Below are 13,254 nucleotides of genomic sequence, written 5' to 3'. Positions count from 1 at the left end.
ACACAGCGCGTTTGAGCTTCAGCAAGAACCAATGAGGTTCATTCTCGTGTTACACAGCGCGTTTGAGCTTCAGCAAGAACCAATGAGGTTCATTCTCGTGTTACACAGCACGTTTGAGCTTCAGCAAGAACCAATGAGGTTCATTCTCGTGTTACACAGCGCGTTTGAACTTCAGCAAGAACCAATGAGGTTCATTCTCGTGTTACGCAGCACGTTTAAGCTTCAGCAGATGTTTGTTCTCGCACGTCAAGCAAGTTAGGTTGAGCTTCTGTTTGTGTTCTCTGATCAATGTTTATATGTGAATAAAAGCCTAAATTAAATCTGTTCTTCATATAAAGCGATTGAGTCGCTTCAGAACATTTGGACTAAACCGCTAAATTCATATGGATTAGTTTTACGATCTCTTTATGAACTTTTTGAAGTGTCAAAGTTTCAGTTGCAAAGGCAGTCAATGGAGGGACAGAAATCTCTCAGATTTTATCAAAAATATCTTAAATTGTGTTCCGAAGATGAACGAAAGTCTTACAGGTGTGGAACGACATGAGGATGAGTAATTAATGACAGAGTTTTCTTTTTTGGGTGAACTAATCCTTTAAGTCACAGTGGAATTGTGAAAAATAAAGTCATGATTACCCTTTTATTTATTTATTTACTTTAACGTAAAAAGTCTTTTATAAATGTCAAATTATTCCATAAAAAGTGCTTGTGCTGAAATTTGAGTGTCTTTGAACTGCAATTCAATGAATTTCTCTTCCTGTCTTTTTTATGTCTTTTCAGGTCTTTTCTCTTTCTGTGGCCAATTCAGTTCATCTTTCAACTCATCATGATCTGAGCCACATCATATATTCAGAATCGTTTTCAACCCTGCTATGTGCAAAGACTGACAAAACAAATAGCATCTCTCTGCCTCTGCTTTGTGTGTACATGCTAAGAGTTCATGTCAACATCAATACTACATACATATATCATGAGCTGACATTTACACAGCATACGTGAGTGGGCAGAATCACCGGTGTTTCGTGGCTGGGGGAAATATGAGGTGTCTGACTGCTTTGTACTGCTTATTATGACCTTTGGAGGACGGGTTCAGACTTCTATTGCTCCAGACGACAGGTTTAGACCTGACCTTTAACCAACCACTGCCTCCCCAACACAAATATCAGATGGAGCAGCATCTATGTGTTGTCCACTGGTCTTTACAATCAGTGTTGTCTGTTTTAAAAAAACGTTCCAATGTTACTTTGGAGAATTTTACATTTATGAATTTGGCAGACACTTTGATCCAATGCGATATGCATTGCATTCAAGCTATACATTAAATTAGTGCATTGCCTGGGAATCGAACCCTGGTTCTGGTTTATTTTCCTATCACATTATACTGTTAGTGTTGGTCTTCCAGATGCACTCAAAACATTTAGGCCAAAATGTAAAATTTTTTGTATTTGAAGAGCATATAAAATGTGGTCCCACTTTATATTAAGTGGCCTTAACTACTATGTACTTACATTTAAATTAATCATTTGATACAATGCACTTATTGTGTATGTTTTTACATTGTACTTATATTTTACCTGCATGTAATTACATTTATAATTATACTGTTGACCCATCCCTTACACCTTACCCCTACCCTTAACCTACCCATACCAGCAAACCTGTCCCTAACCTTACCCATATCCCACCTCAATAGCAGCAAAAGTGTTTTGCAATTCAATATGAACCCAATAAGTACATTGTACTTATTTTTTGATGTAAGTACATAGTAGTTAAGGCCACTTAATATAAAGTGGGACCTAAAATGTCCATTCATTTGGATTACACATTTTTACATTAACATGTGATGCATATGCGTCAGACATACATAAATGAAACCGGTAAGATTTTTGTAATAGTACTGATAAACTGATATGTTTTAAACACAATAACCAGGCTTATTTATCATTAGTATATCCAATTTGTTTCAGTCTCATACATTTTTAATGAACTGAATATTACTTGTTTCACAGCTAGCCATATTTTGCAATAAACAGGTTTATGCTGATTCTAAGAAATTTGAATACATTCACTTTGAAAATATGATTATGTAAATGAAATCAAACAGATGCAAATAGTTAATAATAAACTATGCCATGATTTTTGAGTGCAGAAATCTTACCTGTTTCATTTATGTATGACTGACAGATATGCATCACATTAAGTTTACGGTTGTTTATGTTAAAAATGTGCAATTCAAATGGATGAAAAATTTACATGCAATTCAAATACATAAATCTTAAATTTAGTCCTAAATTTTATTTTATTTTTTTGAGCACGTTTGGATTGAAAAACTTTTTTTTTCATTGTTTAAAAAATTCTTAAACCTTTTTTATGCTCAGTTTTAGTTTCAGCTGACCAACTTTTATTTTGAAATTTTGTCTTTTTATCATGGTCTTTTACTTTGTAATTTTTTTTTTTTTAATTCTGGATATGACATCTCTTAGCATTCCCATAGATTGCTGCAGGGATGATGTATTTTTGTAGTCAAGTTAGCATTTTAGCACTTCCGGTTCCATCGTCCTGAAGTCACTGGTTTTTTTTTAATGGGTTTTTGGTTAAATACTGTGGTGAACACAAGCTCAAGATATTTTAACATTTTATTCTAAAATTCATCAGTAATACCCTGTTGTGATTTTTCTTTTAAAGCTTTCACTTGTCTTGTAAAAGGCGGTTGATATCAGGTGTCTAAATGGGACAATAGTGGTTGACGGGGACATTAAACGTCATCAGCCGAACATGTAAACTCATCTACTCGCTAGTCGCTTTCACAGCCTCGTTGTGTTTATAATCACTCTCTTGCAAACTATTATAACTCAAACTTTCAAGGAAAATGTTTTTAAATAAACACTGAAAGAGTTTTTATTTTAGTGATAGTGACGTTGAATTTGAGCGACCATGGTGTAGTTCATTTATAGCCTATAGTTTAGCTTTTTACTTCTGCTGATTCATAAAAGTTGTGTTCATTTGTGAAGATTATCATGATGAACAAAGAATCATAAGCTTTTGTTAGCTTATTTTCTGCAATAATCACTGCAGCACTCTATTCATCTCCATGGCATTTCTGCCATACTGTATTTGCTATATATATTTAAATATATAGTTCTGTCATGAAACTCTAGATGTCACAGGCTGATGGGTCTTAATGCAAGCTGATGATAATTACAGTGTTAACTACTTGGCACAAGCTGATTGGTCCATGTCACATCTGCAGCCAATGAGCTTGTTCCTTAACATTAAATGGCTGGTTACATTCACTATAGCAGTTTGCAGCACGCTTCAGAGTTCCTCTAAATCCCTCCACCTTCCCCAGCTCCACCTGTATAGATCTGCTATGGGTTATTGACATATGCTATTATGCTATTTGTGCAGCAGCACCATGTCTTACTCGCAAATCGGTGTATGCAATAATCGATACCAATTTTTGCCGATTCCGATTTTCTTTCTAAGAACTATAATTGACAACATATACAAACAAAAATCTACTTTTCTTCAACGCAAAGTTTTATTTTCATTAAAAAAAAAACAAGTAAAAAGTCAGTAATAAAATATAATCAGCTCAAATAAATGCAATAGAATAAAGAGAGCTATGAAACTAAGTTTTTCAGGTTAACTGGGTTTTTATTCAGGTAAGAAATACTACAGAAATTAAAGTGATCAAATGTAAAATAACACATTCAGTGTTATTTTACATTGGTTACCTTAATTTCTGTAGTCTTTATTGTAAATATTAATGCAGATCAATTCTTACCATTAAAGTTATAAATATATTCAGTCAAGAGAAGAAAGTGATTTTTTTTTTTTTTTTTTGCCTTTTGTTCTTTGATTAACATAACAGACAGCAGCAGAAATATTGGACTGCTGTCCCTTTAAGAGTTTATGAACGGTGTTTAACGGACCCAATACTGTTACAACATGGGTTCACTTTCTTAGCTATTTAACGTTTCAAAACTGACTGTGTTTATCTGAATACTCGCCAAGATTGCCTGTGCCGCTGGTTTTGACATACTTTTGCATGTATTTGACAGTTTAAGCGCAGTAAGCCACTCATTTTGGTACTTGTGACTCTGTTTGACTTCTGTCTCTGTTTGAGACTGAGTGTGGCTTGTCCGCTCCACCTATATAGATCAGTGGTGCGCACGCTTTTGGTGTGAGCGCGAAACCTGCGGGAATGACTAAAATTATGCGCAATAGAGTACCTCAAGGATGACGTGTTTTGTAGGCAAAACCCGGAAGCGAGTTAGCATTTTAGGACTTGGTTTTTTGAATGGGTTTTTGCTAAATCGCCTGAAATAAGGTCTGTGGTTAACAAAGCCTCTAAATATTTTCACGTTTTGATCTATGACATAAAACACACCAGTTATAACCCGCTTGTGATTTTTTTAAACCTTTATTGTGTGTTAAAAATGGCAGTTGCTAACAAATTGCTAAAAGGGACTACTTCCTTTGGCGGGGACTTTAGATGTCATCATGACAAACAGGACATTTGGACAGCATTTCTCATGAAAAAGTGGATAAGTATTCATACACAGCGTGGATCATAATCTCTTTTCATCCAATAGCAAACCACAACCATCCAATCAATTCCCCATGGACAAAATCAAGTCTCGCTCTACATTTGTTCTTGTTTGAGAAGTTATTTCAATCAGATATACATCACAATAGGGGAAAAAGTGCAATTTCTGTTTCATGTCGACTTTATCTTTTGACAGTTCAATCAAATGAGTGATGCAAATTGTATTGTGGGTAATATATATGCATAATGGGACAGACCTCAAATTATAGTTAAAGCAGGTTGACCAGCATGGTCTTTCTTGTGAAGTTTCTTGAGCAAAATCTTGCTGTATAAGCTGTTGAAGCAGCCAGGTGGGGGCAAACCAGTGCACCACCAGTGTCCCGAACACAACATATGGTGGTCTTTTCAGCAGGGAGAACCTCAATATTAGCTTGATTATACACGACTACACCTGCACAATAGAGAACAGTGCTGTTATGGATCTCATAGTCCTTTAACAAAGCCTGTATTGTGCTTTCTGGTGGCAAAGGGGTTTCTTTTATTTTCAGTCACACACACACACAATCGCACATAATGGGAAAGAGCCCCATGCTTACGCTGAGACACTGACCTTGACAAAGAAAAAGAGCTCACTTCAGCAGTTTTATTTTGCTTCTCTCCCCGAGTCTCTCATGATCTGGAGCGCAGCTCATCTCCACACCTCTGCTCTCTTTCTCTCCCTCCACATCTGTTTGTTGTTCTTTCCTCCTGACACACAAGCACAGAAACTTTGCTGTATTTACTCTGCACTGCATTTTGTATCGCTGCATGGCACTGGATTATATATGAAACAAAGCGTTATCATTTTTGACCTGTTTCCATTAGCAGTTTTGATCATTGCTATATGAAAAAATAAAAAATGAATCACTTTTATGTGTTTTTTATTATTAGTTACTCACCCTGAACCTACATGCTGTTATTTGTTCTTTGGGACACAAAAAATAATGATTGAAGAACTTCAGCTTTGTCAGCTTTTTTCATACACCAAGCTGCAAAAAGGACCAAAAAGCATAAAAGTAGCCCATAAAACTGTCTTTTAAGCCATACAATAGCTTTATAATAAAAAGGTCATATTTTAAGACATCATTCACTGTAAATCTGCCTCTGTTCTTTAGCTCTTAAGTCAAAATATATGCTGTCAAATCGATTAATCGCGATTAATCACATCTAATATAAAAGTTTATATATATATATATATATATATATATAAAAGAAAAGTTACTGTGTTACTTTCTTAAACTTAGAATATAGTGCACCAAAGTGCTACTTTTATGGTGTCTTTTTGTCTTTGTTTTGAGCTTGACAGCAATGGTCATTATAAGCTAACATATGGAAAAAAAAATTAAAACAGCATCTGGTTTTGTAACATTGTGGGAGTAACATTTTAACGTTTAACATTTTTCTGGGTCTACTCTTGAAGTTAGCTGAAGACACCAGACTCTGGCACTTGTGCGAACTCAAACAAATGCAAATCTAGCAAAAACGCCCTCGTCACTCGAACACTTAACTAACTCACCACTTTAATGAACCCAAAAGCGCTTCCGGGAGACCAATTTAATATTTCACTTCCTAAAAAGACTAAAACGAACAACAAATACCGCTCGCCGCCCTGAGCGCTTCCAGAGTACGCAGCCAAGGGTTTGCCGGCAGTCGAATATAAACGATGGAAAGGTTTAGTGAGTTGTAATTAAGAGCTGGCTAGGTGGTGACTTGCAGAACTGAGATAAGAGGGTTTCTGAAGCGCACAGGGTGTAATTAAGTCTATTTGCTGCAGCTATGCTGAAAGCCTGCAGCCTGTAAATACAACGCATCACACTCAACTTTCCCTGTGGTGCTAGAAAGCGGAACCAACGGGACCAAACTATTTGGAATATGCAACGGATTTCATAGCATGGAAGTAATACGGTATTCAGTATCATGGAAGACCTATATCAAAATACATGGTACTACCATCACTGTACCATAGTAAGTAGTTTTTCTCACCCTTATGAATGTTTACCGCAGTAACACTAATTTACTATATTATTTTGGTATAAATTATTTTAGATTCATACTAAAATACATGACAATACATGATATACACATACACACATGCACACACACATAGAAATTGAACATTTTCTGACACTGGTTCAGGATGTTACTTTAAACAAATATGGCCTACTATAATTTATTATATTTAGTTACATTTGATCTAATAATGGTGATCTGTATGGAAGTTTGTTTCCGCCACTTCGTTAAAAATAAAAAAGGTAATTGCGACTTTTTATCTCACAATTCTGACTTTTTTCCCTCGCAATATGTACTTTTTTTCTCAGAATTGCGTGATAAAACTTGTAGTTGCGAGTTATAAATTCTGAATTACAAGATATAAACTCAAAATTGCGAAATATAAAGTCCGAATTGCGAGATATAAACTTGCAATTGTGAGTTATGAAGTCCGAATTGTGTGAAATTAACTCGCAATTGCAAGTTATGAAGTCCGAATTTGCGAGATATAAAGTCGCAATCCCAAGTTATAAAGTCCGAATTGCGAGATGCAAACTCTCAATTGTGAGTTATGAAGTCTGAATTGTGAGATATAAACTCGTATTTGCGAGTTTTAAAGTCCAAATTGTGTGATATAAACTCGCAATTGCGAGTTTTAAAGTCCGAATTGTGTGATATAAACTCGCAATTGCGAGTTTTAAAGTCCGAATTGTGTGATATAAACCCGCAATTGCGAGTTATGAAGTCCGAATTTGCGAGATATAAAGCCACAATCACAAGTTCTAAAGTCTGAATTGCAAAATATAAACTCGCAATTGCGAGTTATAAAGTCTGAATTGTAAGATATAAACTCGCAATTGCGAGTTATAAAGTCAGAATTGCAAGATATAAACTCGCAATTGCGAGTTATAAAGTCTGAATTGCGAGATATAAACTCATAAACTCGCAATTGTGAGTTATAATGTCCGAATTGCAAGATATAAACTCGCAATTGTGAGTTATAAAGTCTGAATCGCGAGATATAAACTTGCAATTGCGAATTATAAAGTCCGAATTGCGTGATATAAACTCGCAATTGTGAGTTATGAAGTCCGAATTTGCCATATATAAACTCGCAATTGTAAGTTATAAAGTCAGAATTGCGTGATATTATGTCGCAATTCTGACATTTTTTGAATTGCTAATTTATATCTCGCAATCTCTCTGACTTTATAAGAAAATAAAGTGAGATAAATTGTGAGATAAAAGTCGCACTTATCTTTTAAATTGTTTTACTCTGAGGCGGAAACAAGCTTCCATAATCTGTGTTTTTTTTTTTTTAAATGTAGTGTTACTTTGCAAAAACTGTTCAATAAGGTTGTCTCTATGTGAAATCTGAGGCCAAGTGTTGCAGCATTGATTCATTTCTACTTTATACTGAAATACAACTCTGAAGCACCTGACACGTTGTGATTGTCAGGCAGACCTTTAATGAAAATGATCGGTATTCACATAAACACAAACACACAAATCACCAGTCGAGGCAGGCAGCCTTTAAACTGATGCCAATTTGCCTCTTACACACCAGAGATTTATTGAATCTGCAAGGCTGGAAAAAACACACACAGGAAGAAAAGACCCAGCAGGGGTTAAAATCAATCCGCAGATTAGAGTGAGCTGTAAACAGAAAGTGTGAGTGGGGAAAAAGTTTTCCTCAAGTAAGTTAACTCCATATAATATCACTGGAAAGTCTCCAGCTCTCAGCAGAAGCCTTTAGCTCGTCGGTGACTCTGCATCTTATTTCTGTAGCAACAATAAATCAGCTCTCATTCAGCATTTCACCCCAGTAGCTCTAATTCATTAGTCTACTTTCTTGTTCCACATCAATACCCACAGTTCATTATCTTCCCCTGCCTGGTCTACATTAGGCAATAGCACGGTAAGGACCCAGAGTGCAACACGGAGGAAATTGATGCTACACATATACAGCCTTTAAACAGAAAAACCCGTACCTGTGTCGGACATGTCAAGGAATTAGCCGTCATTGTAAACCCTGCTTCGGAAATAAAAGATTCCCCGGAATCAAATCATTCCGGAGGGGAAGGACTTGATCAGAACGCAATTTTATCAAAATGCAGAAAATATGATTTGAAATAAGCAATAATTCAGAGACTGAGGCACATGAATTGCTTATGTGCATTGTGCAGATTAAAAAAGATGAAAATCTGTCATCCTGCCCTGCATTATCATATAAATAACCAAGAAGACACAAGTGAATATGATCAATAAAAGAGGGCATGTTCGGGAGGAAGCAAAGGAGGAAAGAAAGACTTAAACGGAGGGAGAATTGCATATTGATTCTCAGTAATCATTTACAATCATATTAAATCGTCATGGAAACAACAGGACAACTGTTGGGGCATTTGCACAGAAATCATCTATTTGCATAAGCAAAACAATTTCTCTCATGACAAACACGCAGCTTATGAATACACAGATGGATTTGGACTGCAACCAGCTCCTTGTTTCAGTTGCATCAGCGGATGCATTCAATCATCCTGAAAGGGTGTTTTAACTAGGTGATTGGATGGCCTTTCCAGGTTGTAGCGCAGGTCTGCAGAGCATGTTTACTGGGGCTGGATCCTCCTCCTCGACATACCCTCATAAAAACCATAATCCTTTATACTGACAGGGCATTTTGCTGCAGGCCTGACAAATATCCTCCCAATCCATAAAATGCCTGTGCAGGTTTTTCCAGCTGGTACAACAGAAAAGGTCTGTAAACCTGCAGTGCTCCTCGATGCAGCATTCGGCAGAAAGCCGCTTGATGTTTAAACCCTTATCTTGCTGCATTTCAAATGTCGTACGGTAGTTTGATGGCATGTAATCTCAGGAGGGTGCATGCTATTCTATGAATATTCTATTATTTCTTTGTTTGATGTTATTGGGCTAACAATTTAATGTGATATGTATTATGAATGAAATAGTTTCACCTAAACGTGACCTGCAGAAGCAATCTGAGCAAACCTCAGGACTGAAACGGCGGGCGGATCAATGTTTTATCGTAAACGCAGGAAAATCCCACTGTGTAGATGTGTGGAACGCTGGGTGTTTTTTGAGCTAAATCGCATCTCCTGTGGAGAGTATTAATCAGTCTGTTTACCGGCATCATTCATGCAGTTGATTGGGAGACAATAGGATGCAGCTCAATTTACACCTAATTACGGTTTTAATGTGTGTTATTAAATACATTGCCATGTCCCAATTAGTAGAAGCTGGGCTCATACATCACACTAATTGATATCTAGCCTGTGCCGCAGTAGTGTCTATATTGCAGGAGAATTCCCAGAGTAGCACACATGGCCGCGAGTGAATGTGTGAACGGAATTATTGTCATGTTTTTATGTGTACCACCGAAGCAAGGGACTGCAGAGCAAAAATAATGACTTTTCTTCTTTAAATCAACACAAATACAGATAGCTATTTTCTAGCTTTAGGAAATTGTGGTATATGGGGAGATACATATAAAACACTGTAAAATTACATTTGCAGAACAAATCTTGCAGCCAGAAATTGACTAAACAACAACAACAACAAAAAGCACAGTAACAACATGAGGACAGTTTTGTGACTTCTCTGCATATACTGTATATAGTACATTGAATTTGGCCTTTGCATTAACCAGGACTACTGAACATGTGGACAGATCACAGTATTAAAGAACAAAACATCATCAGGGTAACAAACAAGACACTAAAGTTATGCAATAAAAGTGCATTTAAAAACAAATTGTATCACACAAAACCCCCTAATTTACATAACTGATAACAAATCAGAGACAAACACATCTATATAAATGGAACATAATTAAAGGTGCAATATGGAGGATTTTCTGCCGCTAGAGGTCACTAGAGGCCTATTCAAAACAAAGGCGTAGCTTGATGACGCCAAGTTTGAGCGCAGAATCTTGGGACATGTGGTCTTCACCTCACAGCCGGTGGAAAATAATCGGGATAGGACTCAGGAAGAAATCATGTTCATGGATGCGATTATTAACGTTACTGTAGTATGAAGCAGAGGAGGACTGAGTGTTGTTGGAGCTGAACGAGGCCGCTGGAGCGATTGTTAACGAGAGACGAATGCAACACGCCTCACGAGCAGTGGAACTTTTATTATGACAGAGTCGCCGGCGCTGCTTCCGCTTTCTATTTGAGTGGCAGCTGCTGTGAGACACTTGTTACACACGGCAGTAAGATAGATCGATTTTAGAATATCATATTAATAAATGCTGGATGGCTTGTGTTGATAAATGGCATGCAATTAATTTTAAAACGTATTGTATGATGGAGAAAATTCTGTATTACTGTTACTAAAAATAAAGCTGCATCTGATTATGCTATGTCAACTACTTCATAAAATAGTGTTTTTCTCTGAGGCATGGTAAAAGCATACTCGCAAAAAAAATCAAGAAAATTAGATTTAAACAATAAGACTAAACGTGCTGAGCTATATAACAATAATTAGTTTTCTGTCTATAAATATATCACATAACAGTTATTTCATTGTCTACTAAAACATATAATATATTAAAGCGTCTTTGGTGTTTCCATGGTTTCTACAAAATAAAACCGAGGGTAACGCGGGTATGACGCAATTGACAGGCGACTCCTCACACGTCCCGGAGCCTTGGTTAAAATTGCAATTTTCTCACGATTTACAAATAGTTGGAAACATTTGGGATATTGTAAGTACTCAAGTGAGCAAAATATATAACACTGGCCTAGTGGTTTTTGGATATTTTACTGCAAAATTCTTACATATTGCACCTTTAAACAGACTTCTAGGAATGAATAAATAAATTAAGATGAATTATTGAATTAGTCATTTTAGCATCAAATCTTTCTTGTTAAAAGAATGTAGATATTTCAAAGTAAATTTCAAACAATTCATACTTCAAGCAATTTGACAATTTAACATTTTACAATAAAATTACAAGTATAATATTTTTTAAAACTAAGTATATGGTAAGATAACTTATTGTCACAAACGCTGTGTAGATGATCAGATACTAACACGATGATGAAGAGAGAATGCAGTCTTTAATAAATCCAAAGGTAAATCCAAATTAAAGCTGCAAGCAGCGATGAAAGGGCCCTCGCACCCGGCCTCACCACCACCCGGTGGCCTTAGGAAAACAGCGAACAGTGGGTGGCATGCATGTAAGCGAGTGAATACAGAAGAATTATGACAGTCATTTCAAAGTGCCCTACTTCCTTTTGCCAACAGGTGGCGCTTTGACCGTAACTGAATATTGCCATGTAGATGTCTTCAGGCCAGGACTCTAATAAAACATGTGAAGTTTGGGGCATATCGGACATTGTATGCGTGAGTTACAACAACTTCCTGTTTCATGGCGAAACATCAAATTTTGTCAGGCCGCCACGGACACGCCCTTCAGTGAAAACTCTAGATCTTTGCAATTTAACATTGCAAAGGCCTTTAGATTACCAAATATGACCAAATATGACCTTGATCTGATTAAAGCTCTAGGAGGAGTTTGTTAAAGTACAACGTCTAGAAATGGCAAAAATTGCACAAATTTTGCAAGTTAATTCAAAATATCTGACTTCCTGTTAGTTTTCAGATTTTGCTTTAACTTTTTTGTAGGTATTGGGCCGTTAGATGTGTGTACCGAATTTCATACTTGTATGTGAAACGTAGTGTCAGGGGCACTTCGTTGAAATTTTGTAGGTGGCGCTATCGAGCTATTTTGCCACACCTAATTCTGAAACCCATATCAGACATAAATTTTCACCACTTCTGATGCATCTGGAAAGTTTCATGAGTTTGAGCATGTTTAGGCCCTCAAAAATGTGATTCCCCTTTCATGGTGAAACATCAGACTGTCAGTTCGCCACAGACACACCCTTCAACGAAACCTCAAGATCTTTGCAATTTAACATCGCGAAGGCCTTAAGATTAGACTGACCATATATGATGTGCTTCTGGTTAAATCTCTATGAAGAGTTAATCACAGTGTAAAACATGTCATTTCCTGTTACCCACAGGTGGTGCTGTGACTGTAACTGAATATTGCCATGTAGATGTCTTCAAGCCAGAGCTCTAATAAAACATGTGAAGCTTCGGACAGATTGGACATTGTATGCCCAAGTTAGAACAACTTCCTGTTTCATGGTGAAACATCGAACTTTGCCAGGCCGCCACGGACACGCCCTTCAGCGAAAACACTAGATCTTCACAATTTAACGTCTCAAAGGCCTTTAGATTAGACTGACCAAATATGATGTTGATCTGATTAAAGCTCTAGGAGGAGTTTGTTAAAGTAGAACGTGTGGAAATGGCAAAAACTGCCAAAATTTTGCAGAGAAAATTCAAAATATCTCACTTACTGTTGGGTTTACAGATTTTGCACAAATGGGCTCTTTTGTATGTATTGGGCTGTTACATCTGTCTACCGAATTTCATACCTGTACGTGAAACGTAAGACGAAGGGCGCTTAATTGAAATTTTGTAGGTGGCGTTATCGAGCCATTTTGCCACACCTAATTCTGAAACCCATTTTAGACGTAAATTTTCACCACTTCTGACGCATGTGCAAAGTTTCATGAGTTTTCGAGCATGTTTAGGCCCTCAAAAATGCGATTCATTTCAGAGAAGAAGAATAATTGGCCGAGCAA

This window comes from Ctenopharyngodon idella, chromosome 15 (assembly GCF_019924925.1).
Source record: "Ctenopharyngodon idella isolate HZGC_01 chromosome 15, HZGC01, whole genome shotgun sequence".
Lineage (NCBI taxonomy): Eukaryota > Metazoa > Chordata > Actinopteri > Cypriniformes > Xenocyprididae > Ctenopharyngodon > Ctenopharyngodon idella.
The sequence above is the reverse complement of the archived record's forward strand: the minus strand, read 5'-3'. Positions refer to the sequence as shown.